This window comes from Bufo gargarizans, chromosome 6 (genome assembly GCF_014858855.1).
Source record: "Bufo gargarizans isolate SCDJY-AF-19 chromosome 6, ASM1485885v1, whole genome shotgun sequence".
Classification (NCBI taxonomy): domain Eukaryota; kingdom Metazoa; phylum Chordata; class Amphibia; order Anura; family Bufonidae; genus Bufo; species Bufo gargarizans.
The window spans coordinates 249,755,337-249,767,492 of NC_058085.1; positions in this window are offsets into that span (position 1 = coordinate 249,755,337).

The following is a 12,156-nucleotide window of genomic DNA, read 5'->3' on the forward strand; positions in this document are numbered from 1 at the left end:
TGACACCCAGTAGTTGTAAGGGACTGAGGATCTATGAGGACGCCGACACGGTCTGCTATGTACTCCTTCACCATCTTCCAAAATGTTTCTCTCTGTCATGGAACCATGAACCAGACGTACAACAGAGATGAGTGGAATAAAAGGCTTTATTGAAATCAAGCCGTAGCAAAGTCCAACGGATGGCTAAACCGAAGCAGGGTCTTGGCGTAGACGGTCGCAACCAGGAGGGTGGTCGACGAAGCCCGGATCAGGAACAAAGGTGTAGTCAGACGAAGCCAGGATCAGGAACCACGGGTGTAGTCAGACCGAGACGAGGACAGGAACCAACGGGGTGAGAGTCAGCGAGGCCAGGATCAGGAACAGAAGCAGCACAGTCTTAGAAGCATGTGAAACACAGGAGGACAAGCAAGGAACTGAAGCCAACAGACCTCTATATATATGAGCTAGGCATCCAGCTCCTCCCGTGGGGAAGGAGGAGCCGCAGGGTGGGAGGCTAACAAGAAAACCAGAAACCAAGATGGCCGCCAGCACATGTCAAACGAAGGAGAACGATGAGAAGGTAAGACCATGACAGTACCTCCCCCTCAAGGCGCCCCTCCTCCGCGGAGTAAGGAACGTTTCAGAGGGAAGCGTGCGTGGAAGGCTCGGAGCAGGCAGGAGCATGGACATCTGCGGAGGCAACCCAGGACGCTTCCTCTGGAACATAACCACGCCAATGGACCAAAACTGCAACCGACCCGCGGACCAGGCGTGAGTCCAGGATATTGCTCACCTCATATTCCTCACGATTGCCCACTTGGACCGGACGGGGCCGAGGAACCGAGGAAGTGAAACGATTACACACCAATGGCTTCAACAGGGAGACATGAAACACGTTGGAGATCCGCATGCCAGGAGGAAGCGCAAGGGCATAGGCTACCGGGTTTACCCTGTGAAGCACTCGGAAGGGACCAACAAAGCGAGGCGCCAGCTTGGGAGTGGGCACTCGAAGGTTGAGGTTGCGGGTGGACAACCATACACGGTCTCCGACCTGGTAGGAAGGAGCGGGCGCTCGTCTGCGATTAGCCTGGAGTCTCTGGCGTTGCGCAGAGACCTCAAGGGACCTCTGGATCTGTACCCAAGAAGTACGTAGGACGGAAAGGTGATCCTCCACAGCCGGAGTATCCTGGGGAGAGAATACCTCCGGTAACACGGCAGGTTGGAACCCCTAATTGGCCATGAAGGGAGACGTCCCAGAGGAAGAGTTCACCGCCGTGTTCCTGGCAAACTCAGCCCAAGGCAGGAGGTCAACCCAATTGTCTTGGTGATCGGAGACATAGCAACGAAGGAATTGCTCCAAGGCCTGATTGATCGTTCTGCGGCCCCATTGGACTGAGGGTGGTAGGCCGAGGAGAAAGAGAGATGAATCCCCAACTGGGAGCAAAAGGCGCGCCAGAACCTGGACACAAACTGACTCCCCCGATCCGACACAATCTCCTTGGGCAAACCGTGCAACCGGAAGACCTCCCTGGCAAAAATCGAGGCCAACTCTTGTGCAGAGGGTAACTTCTTGAGAGGAACACAGTGGCACATTTTGGAAAACCGATCCACAATCATGAGAATGACCGTATGGCCTCGGGATGCAGGGAGGTCCACAATGAAATCCATCCCCAGGTGTGACCATGGACGCTCCCCGGTGGCTATGGGTTGCAAAAGGCCCAGCGGAAGGTGCCGAGGGGACTTACTCTGGGCACAAACGGAGCATGCCGCTACATATGCGGCGATGTCGGAACGTAGAGAAGGCCACCAGAACAGACGTGAAACCGCCCATGACAGCTGATTCTTTCCAGGATGCCCCGCGGCCTTGGAGTTATGGTAGGTTCGCAACAACCGAGTGCGCAACTCCTCAGGCACAAAACATCTGCCGTTGGGTCTCCCAGAGGGAGCACCAGATTGAGCCGCCAAAATCTGCTCACCCAGAGGAGAGGTCAGGCTGATGCGAATAGGCGGCCAGGATCTGATTCGGGAGGTAGACCGATAGTCGGAATCGACTCCTCCCCGGACAGCTCGGAGTACTGCCGTGATAAGGCATCCGCTCTGATGTTCTTGGAGCCGGGTAGGTAGGAGACCACGTAATTAAAACGTGACAAGAACAGAGCCCATCTGGCCTGACGTGGTGTCAATCTCTTGGCCTCAGAGAGGTAGGTCAGATTCTTGTGGTCCGTCAGGATGAGAACCGGAACCACCGAGCCCTCGAGCAAGTGCCTCCATTCTTTAAGGGCCTGCACGATGGCCAATAACTCCCTGTCACCAATCTGATAGTTGCACTCCGCGGAAGACAGTTTCCGGGAGTAAAACCCACAAGGAAGCAGAGGACCCTCTGGTGTTCTACGCTGAGACAGGAGGGCGCCTACTCCCGTCTCAGACGCGTCCACCTCGAGGACAAAAGGCAACCCAGGGTTGGGATGCGACAGAATCGGAGCCGACACAAAGGCGGACTTTAGAGCCTCAAAAGCTCGGATGGCCTCGAGCGGCCAGACCTGAGGATTACTGCCCTTCCTGGTCAGATCCGTGAGAGGCTTGGCTAGCATGGAAAAGTCCCTGATGAACTTCCGATAATAATTGGCGAAGCCCAAAAAGCGCTGCAGGGCACGAAGCCCACTGGGCTGGGGCCACTGTAAGACAGCCGAAACCTTCTTAGGATCCATGGAGAACCCCTCAGCGGAAATGATGTAACCTAAGAAGGTTACCTGGGATCGATGAAATTCGCATTTCTCCAGCTTACCGAACAGCTTGTTCTCTCGTAAGCGTTGCAACACTCGTCTGACATCCAGAATGTGGGCCTCCATGGATGCAGAATATACCAAGATGTCATCCAAATAGACCACCACACACTGCTGCAACAGGTCACGGAAAACATCGTTGATGAATTCCTGGAAGACTGCGGGCGCATTGCACAACCCAAAGGGCATAACCAAGGATTCATAATGACCGGTCCTGGTGTTAAACGCGGTCTTCCACTCATCGCCCGCCTTGATCCTCACCAGGTTATATGCCGCCCTCAGGTCGAGTTTGGTAAAGACCGTGGCCCCTTTGAGGCGATCGAACAGCTCGGAAATCAAGGGTATCGGGTAAGCGTTCTTGATCGTGATGCGATTGAGACCCCTGTAATCGATGCAAGGCCTCAACTCGCCGCCCTTCTTTTTCACAAAGAAAAATCCAGCCCCTGCCGGGGACGAGGATTTGCGAATGTGTCCGCGTGAAAGCGCCTCCCTCACGTACTCCTCCATGGCCTCATTCTCCGCTACCGACAGTGGATAGACTTTGCCACGAGGAGGAACGGCACCGGATTGTAACTCTATGGCACAATCGTATGGGCGGTGCGGAGGTAGGGCAACCGCGCGCACCTTGTCGAATACATCCCGGTACTCTTCGTATTCAGGAGGCAACAGAGAGTCCGAGGAAGTACACAGCAACTTGACAGGCCCATGGATGCAACTAGCCCCACACTGCGGTGACCACGAGAGGATCTCGACCGATCTCCAATCGAAAGTCGGATTATGCTTCTGGAGCCAGGGGTACCCCAAGACCACCGAGTAGTGTGGAGACGAAATAACCTGGAGACAGACCGACTCTCTGTGAACGGCACCAATGGCTATCCCCACTGGAAGGGTCTCATGAGTCACGTGTGGCGGCAGAAGGGGTCTGCCGTCTATCACCTCAAGAGCCAGTGGGGAACCTCGAGGCTGCAGAGGAATGGAATTGGTGGCAACGAACACTCTATCAATGAACAAACCACCAGCACCAGAGTCCACCAACGCCTGGGTCGTCACCGAGCCCCCGACCCAGGAGAGGACAACCGTGATCAGTGGTTTGTCAACACGGGAAACCGGGGACGAGGAGACTCCACCCAAGATCTGCCCCCGACAGGACCTCAGGTGCGAGCGTTCTCCCGGACGGTTCGGACATGCCAACCGAAATGCCCACCGAGACCACAGTACATGCATCGGCCCTCGCGTCTCCGGAGTACCCTCTCCCCCTCAGACAGGCGAGCAAACCCCCGCTGCATGGGTTCACCCCCAGACAAGTCATCCCCAGGAGGCGTGGGAGGAGAGGGAGGCACGGGTGGGACAGCAAACGTAGGCGCCAATCTGTTAGGAGACCTCCGCAGGCTCTCCTTAAAGGAAGGTCTCTCCCTGAGTCTGGTGTCAATCAAAATCAGGAAAGAAATAAGAGACTCGAGCTCCACTGGTAGGTCCTTAGCTGCAACCTCATCCTTCAAGGCATCCGAGAGACCATGAGAGAAAGCAGCGACCAGAGCCTCATTATTCCAGCCCACCTCTGCTGCCAGGGTACGAAACTCAATGGCGTATTCAGCTACGGATCGTGAACCCTGTCTGATGGACATAAGGAGCTTCGCAGCAGAGGCAGCACGAGCCGGCACATCGAATACCTTCCGAAGAGAAGCAACAAAACCGGAAAACTCGGCAACCACCGGATTGTTGTTCTCCCATAAAGGGCTGGCCCAGGCCAAGGCCTTGTCCGAGAGCAGCGAGATCAAGAAGCCCACCTTTGATCTCTCAGTAGGAAAGGCATGTGGCAGCAACTCGAAATAAATGCCCACCTGGTTAAGGAAACCTCGGCACTGAGTTGGCTCTCCCCCAAAGCGCTGTGGAAGGGGGGCAGAACCGGTCATACCCCGAAACACTGCAGGCGCAGCAACAGGTGTCGGGGTAGACTCTGGCGCAACAACCGGAGCGGCAGTAGGAGCGGGCCCAGGAGCGACAACCGACCCATCGGCAACGGAAGCTAAATGAGCCGTGCGTTCAAGCAGGGTTTGCAACGCCACAGCGAACCGACCCAACAGGTGATCCTGCTGATCAAGTCTGGCAACCAGCGTAGGTAGCGAGGATGGCCCTGTACCGTCAGAATTCATGGCTTGGTCCTAATGTCATGGAACCATGAACCAGACGTACAACAGAGATGAGTGGAAATAAGAAGGCTTTATTGGAAATCAAGCCGTAGCAAAAGTCCAAACGGATGGCTAAACCGAAGCAGGGTCTTGCGTAGACAGAGGTCAGGAACCAGGAGGGTGGTCAGACGAAGCCAGGATCAGGAACCAACGGGGTAGTCAGACGAAGCCAGGATCAGGAACCAACGGGGTAGTCAGACGAAGCCAGGATCAGGAACCAACGGGGTAGTCAGACGAGGCCAGGATCAGGAACCAGAAGCAGCAGTAGTCTTAGAAGCATGTGAACACAGGAGGACCAAGCAAGGAACTGAAGCCACAGACCTTCTATATATATGAGCTAGGCATCCATCTCCTCCCAGTGGGAAGGAGGAGCCGCAGGGTGGGAGGCTACAAGAAACCCAGAAACCAAGATGGCCGCCAGCACATGTCAAACGAAGGAGAACAGTGAGAAGGTAAGACCATGACACTCTCCTTGTGGCAGTAGGCCACACATCAGAGTGGGGGTGCTGTCAGGGTGTCATGAAACTGTCCCAGGCTTTGGAGAGTGTTGCCCTGCCTCTGTTGGAACTGCTGTGTGTTCCCCTTGTCTCCCCTCTGTGGTTGGCCAAGGAAGTACGGACTCTGCGGCCAGCGTTGTCAGATGGAAAATTTTAGAGCCATTTTCCAACAAGGATCTTCTGGTATTGCACCATTTTGCTCGTCCTCTCCACCAGAAGAATGAGAGATGAGAAGTTCTCTTTGTAGCGGGGGTTGAGAAGGGTGAACAACCAGTAATCCGTGTTGTTTAAAATGCGCATAACGCGTGGGTCGCGGGAAAGGCAGCCTAACATGAAGTCAGCCATGTGTGCCAGAGTACCAACTGGCGAGACTTCGCTGTCATCATCAAAAGGATCACTCCCAATCTCCTCATCCTCTTCCTCCTCTTCTGCCTACCCACGCAGAACAGATAGAATTGAGGGAGGTCTGGCTATCATCAACCTGTGTAATGTCTTCCCCCATTTCCACCTCTTCCACATGCACAGCGTCGTCCTTAATTGTGAGCAGCGAGCGTTTGAGAAGACAGAAGTGGGATGGTGACGCTGATAATAGCGTTATCGACGCTAACCAGATGTGTTGATTCCTCAAAGTTGCGTAAATCCTCACAGAGTCTCAATTGTGAATAGCAAAAGCTGACTGGAAAGGTGACGTTGCAGTTGGTATTCCACAACTGCCCTCTGCTGCTCACAAAGCCTAGCCAACATGTGGAACGTGGAGTTCCAGCGTGTGCTCACGTCAGACAACACCCGGTGAGCTGGTAATTTGAAGCGGTGCTGCAGCGTTGACAGACCGGCTGAAGCTGTCGGTGACTTGCGGAAATGTGCACACACGCGGCACATCTTCACCAGTAGCTCAGGCAAATTGGGGTATGTTTTTAGAAACTGCTGAACCACAAGGTTGAATACGTGGGCAAGGCATGGGATGTGTCTAAGGTTGCCCAGCTCCAAAGCCGCTACCAAGTTATGGCCATTATCAGACACAACCATGCCTGGTTGTAGGTTGAGTGGCAAGAGCCACAGCTCGGTCTGGTCTCTTATCCCCTGCCACAACTCTGTGGCGGTGTGCTGTTTGTCACCTAGGCAGTGTCATGCCCTGCTCGGATGGTGTGCGGAGGTCTGTCAGATTGGCAGCACGTGTCTAACCTTTTGTTTGTTTTGGAATCATGCTGGATCCGCCTTACTTCAGGTGCTCTGGGTGGGGTCATTGGCTTAAATTGGCTTCAATCCCAGAGGGCCTGTGTGGGTTATACAATTCATTCTGGTCTTGGATTCAGGAAGGAAGGATTGTCTGTTCCAGCTCAGATAAGTTTCGTTTCTGTTTGTGTTGTTTGCGGTCTAGGCTATTTGTGTGTCTTCTGCCCCTTCTCCCCTTTCACCATCTCAGGGATTCTAGGGTGTTTGCAGTCCAGGCACGAGGACACTTCATACCTACCATCAAGGTCTGAATGTGGGCTTAGCAGCATAGGGAGAGAAGTCAGGGATGTGCTAGGAGGTGACCTGTCCCCAGCATCTAGCCTAGACACTTGTGTATTTGGTTGTCTGTGTATCTGAGTTCCTGTCCACCGTGACAGGCAGATCAGCTTCAGCATGGCCGCTTCCCCACTGCAGTGCTACACTGCTTCCAGCTACCAACTAATGACTGACTGGTGCTGCACGCGGATAATTCTGAGGTGGAAGTGGAGGAGGCAGGGGAGGAGAAGTGGGAGTTGGAGCCACTAACGTAGGTGGTGGCGGAAACCCTGTTGGAATTGGGGCCCGCAATCTTTCGCGTAGGTAGCACCTGTGCCATCCCAGGGTATAAGTCGCTCCTGGCCTCCATAACATTCACCCAGTGTGCCGTCAGGGAAATGTAGCGTCCCTGGCCAAAAGCACTAGTCCATGTGTCCGTGGTTAAGTGGACCTTCCCAGTAACTGCATTGGTCAGGGCACGTGTGATGTTAAGGGACACATGTTGGTGTAAGGCTGGCACGGCACACCTTGAAAAATAGTGGTGGCCGTGGGACGGCCACCGACATCAGGCTGCGAAATGCGTCAGTGTCCACAAGCCTAAATGGCAACATTTCCAGGGCCAGTATTTTGGAAAGCTGCACATTTAGTGCTATGGCCTTTGGGTAGGTGGCTGGGTATTTGTGCTTGCGTTCAAATTCCTGGGGTAATGACATTTGGACACTGAGCTGGGACAGGGAAGTGGATGTGGTCGCTGATGGTGCTTGCAAAGGTCAAGGTGCAGGGCGGGAGGCATCCGGGCCTGCGTCTTGGACAGGGGAATGGCCAGCAAGTAACACAGGGGAAGAGGAGGCAGTGGTGTGACCCGAAGACACAGATTGTGGACCCAGGTGTTCAGCCCACCTATTAGGGTGCTTTGATGCCATGTGGCAGATCATGATGGTGGTGGTGAGGTTGTTAGTGTTCACGCCCCGGCTCATTTTGGTGTGGCACAGGGTGCAAACTACTATTCTTTTGTCGTCCGCATTTTCCTAAAAAAAAGCGCAATACTACCAAACACCTACCCCTTTGGCAAGGGAGATTTACGCATGGGGGTGCTCCATGGAATAGTTGCGGGCTTGTTCGGTGGTGCCCACCTTCTACCTTTTGCCACCCCACTGCCTCTTCCAGCCTGTTGCAGTGCTGCAGATCCCTCCCCCTCTGTACTGCTCTCCTCGCTCGGCTTGTTGCCACCTTCTCAGGTTGGGTCAGTGACCTCATCTGTCAGCACCTTCTCTTCCACTTCCTCACTCTGATCATGCTCCTGATTTGTTGACCTAACCACAACCTCAGTGATTGACAACTGTGTGTCATCCTCTTCTTCAACCTCTTGAGACAGTAATTGCGGTTGAGTCATTGGCAACTGTGTCTCATCATCATCCACCTCATTCCCCAGCGTCATGTTCTTGTGACTCTGGATGCTCAAGAGGTTGGGAATCGGGGCACAAGATCTCAGGTCCCTCTTCAAGCGTGCTTGGCGAGAGGGCCAAATCAATTAATGGCGCTGCAAAGAGGTCCTCGGAATATCCAAGTGTGGGATCACTTGTTTGGCCAGACTGTAAATGGTGGGAGGAAGGAGGATCAGGGTGACCAGACTCCTGGCTACTGGACTTGGTGGAATACAGGGTGGTGCTTAACCGACTGGAAGCACTATCTGCTGCAATCCAACTGACCACCTGCTCGCACTGGGCTGACTTCAAGAGTGGTGTACTGCGCCGCCCTGCAAACTGGGACATGAAGCTAGGTATCTTGGATGATTGTTTTTCTTGTGTTCTGGCAGCAGGCAAAGTTTCAGCACGCCCAGGGCCACGACCTCTGCGTGCACCATCAGCATCGCGGCCACTTCCCCGTCCCTTAATGCTCGCCTTCTTTATATTAAATGTTATATGTTATATGGGACCGTTTTTAGGAAAAATGGGGATCAATTATGGAAAAAATATAATTGTTTTCACTAATATTTTTCCCAATATCTGGGTCTGACACATACAGACGCTATTGCAGCACAGATGTGACAATTCACTGCAGGGACCATTTATAGCAAAATTATTGAAAAATATGGAAAAAAATATATTTGTTGTCAGTAATATTTTTCCCAATATCTGGCCCTGACACACACACACACTATTGCAGCGCAGATGTGACAATTTACTGCAGACACCATTTATAGGCAAAGTGTTGATAAATTATGAGAAAAATACAATTGTTTTTGCTAATATTTTTCCCAATAACTGGGCCTTACACACACGCGCGCTATTGCAGCACAGATGTGACAATTCACTGCAGACACCGTTTATAGGCAAAGTGTGGATAAATTATGGAAAAAATATAATTGTTTACAAGTATATTTTTCCTATTTCTGGCCCTGACACACAGAAGGTATTGCAGCACAGATGTCACAAGTCACTGCAGACACCCTCTATCAAAAAAGTATTGCAAAGTATGGAAAAAATTTTTTTGCTGGCTATATTATATTGCTGCCAGCCTGCCACCACACACAATAGTCCTTAAAAGGACTTTTGGGTCTTTGAAACGTTTTTCTATTGAATATATTGCGATCACACTCCCTACACTATCTGTCCCTTTCTAAGAGCAGCTCTTACTGACTCACAATGAGCCAAACCCACGTCATTGGGTGCTATATAGCACCCGGTGACGCGTTCCAGCCAGCCAATCACTGTAATGCCAGTGGCCAACATGGCTACTGGCATTACAGTGATGGCAGTACTTACCTGCATGTTTATTGGCTGCTTAGTAGCCGTGAAACGTGCGGGGAGGAGACTCGAGCAAGGTGCTCGAGCACATGCGGTACTCGGCCGAGTACCACCATGTGCCCAGCATATCGATGCTCGAGCCGAACAGGTATTCGGCCAAGCATGCTCGCTCAACACTAGTCTACAGGTACAGTAGGCGAGGAAGCAGGTCGGATCACCGATAAGCAACTGGACTGACAGGATGATCCCCAATGCAGAATCTGACCAGAGTGCCAGTCCAGAAGTGGAGTGTGCGGACGCAGCCAGGGAGGATAACCGGATTCACGGACGGAAGGAGATCATCTCTGAATGCAGAACACCTATTTTCAACTTAAGGGGCAGTCCATTTACAGAAGCTACTGACAGAGGCCTTTCTAGACGGATGGTAGGGAGCCGGCACTGATGGACCAGAGCTTTCTGAATGAAGTTACCGGCTGACCCAGAATCCAAGAATGCAGGCACAGACACTGTGACTCCCTGAGAGTCACCGGAACTGAAAGTTTCGGAGAGGACTTCTCCTTGTCTAGGACCACCTCTCCAACTGATCCTAGACATTGGCGTTTCCCAGCTTCTGTGGACAATCCTCCACAATACAGACCCAGATTCTCTACAGCGTAAACGTTTGTGTACAGACATTCGAAGGCGCTTTATTTGCATGGGCTCTTCAGATGGGGTGGACACTAGAGGAAGAACCGGCCTCTGGAAGGATGGAGCCAAGCGAGGTGGTCGTTTGGTGCATGCGACCTCCTTAGAACCTGGTGCATGCGACCTCCAGAAAACGAATGCTGAAATGCATATCTATCCTTGTGGCCAAGGTGATCAGGTCATTCAGAGTGGACGGACGGTAGCGACCAGCTAATTCATCCTTAATCTGGTCAGAAAGGCCCTCCCAGAACACCGCCAGTTGAGCCTCGTTCCATGCAAGTTTTGGCAGCCAGGGTACTGACCCACAGCCAAGAAACCCTGTCGTAGACACAGCAGAGCTGATGCTGTGGAGGACGTGTGACTGGGCTCTTCAAAGAACATCCGAAAGGTAGCCAAGAAAGACTGTAGATTAGTGGTCTCTGGACCTCCATGTCCCCAAATAGGATTTGCCCAAACAAGGGCCTCATCAAACAGCAGGGACACAATGAAGGCAACCTTGGACCACTCAGTGGGAAACTTCTGCCCATGCAACTCAACGTGGATCAGGCACTGGTTCAGGAAGCAACAACAGGTTTTAGGATCTCCACCATAGTGATGGCAGAGAGAGTTGCACACCAGCAGCACACAAATCCGGATTCACCGGTATGGGTATAGCAGGGTTAGCAGCAACTGGCGACCCTGCAGTACTTGGAAAAGAGATGGCATCCAGACGAGCAGGGACATTTTGAATGAACTGCATCATGACATCCTGGCGTTCACTCTGATGCCTCACTTCATGTAAGAATTCCTGAACGACAGGCTTGGTGTGACCAGTGGGGTCCATGACCTCAGCGTACTGTCACGAACCAACGGGTGTGAACCCACTGTGCCACGTGTCCTACCTCCTCTAAGGGCTTTGTCTAAGTGAACCATTCGTTCTTCACAGTACCCTTGATGGTGGGGAACACCAGGTCACTACCTCTTGAGGAGGATTGGCACACAAGGCAGCTGGTCCAGGCGGACCAGGAGGTACCCGAGCAAGGTACCAGAGGTACAGATGTACTCAGCAGGCTGTCGTAACCAGCAGCAACAGTGCAGGAACAAAGGATGAGGCAGAGGCAAAGTCAAACAAGCAATAGGTCAGGGCAGGCGGCACAGGTACAGGTCAGGCAATCCGAGTCAGCAACAGGACAGTCAAGGCAAGCAGGCAGAGATCAAACACGTAGCAGAGTCTAGAAACACAAGCTTGAGTCAGGAACACAAGCAGAGATATCTTAGCAGGACACAAGGACATTGACACTGAGGCATCTGGGAAGGGGGCTGAGCCAGTTATATACGTACAGGAGGGCTAGGATTGGTCAGTGAGGTCACATGATCTAACCCATATAGCACAGGAAGTGACGCATGCCGACCCTTAAGGAAGTGCTGCAGAGAACAAGCAGCAAGCATGCTGTGGCCAGGGCTGAAAGGAAACTGTGGATCGGATCCCATGACAAACAGTACCTACAAGGACAGAGCCCTGGACTGCATGAATGGAGAAGCAGAGGCAGCAGATCACCGCTGAACACGGGACCGCGGCGGTAAGCAGGGGAACAGCGGCGCACAGCAACCACTGTTACAGTGTGCATGGTAGGATTGCAAGGAGAAAGTCATTACTCTCTAAAAAGAACATTGCTGTCCGAAGAAGGCTGTTGGAACAAATGTTTTGTGGATGGATGAGACCAAAATAGATTTTTTTTTTGTTTAAATGAGAAATGTTATGTTTGAAGAAAGGAAAATACTGCATTCCAGCATACAAATAACATCTCTG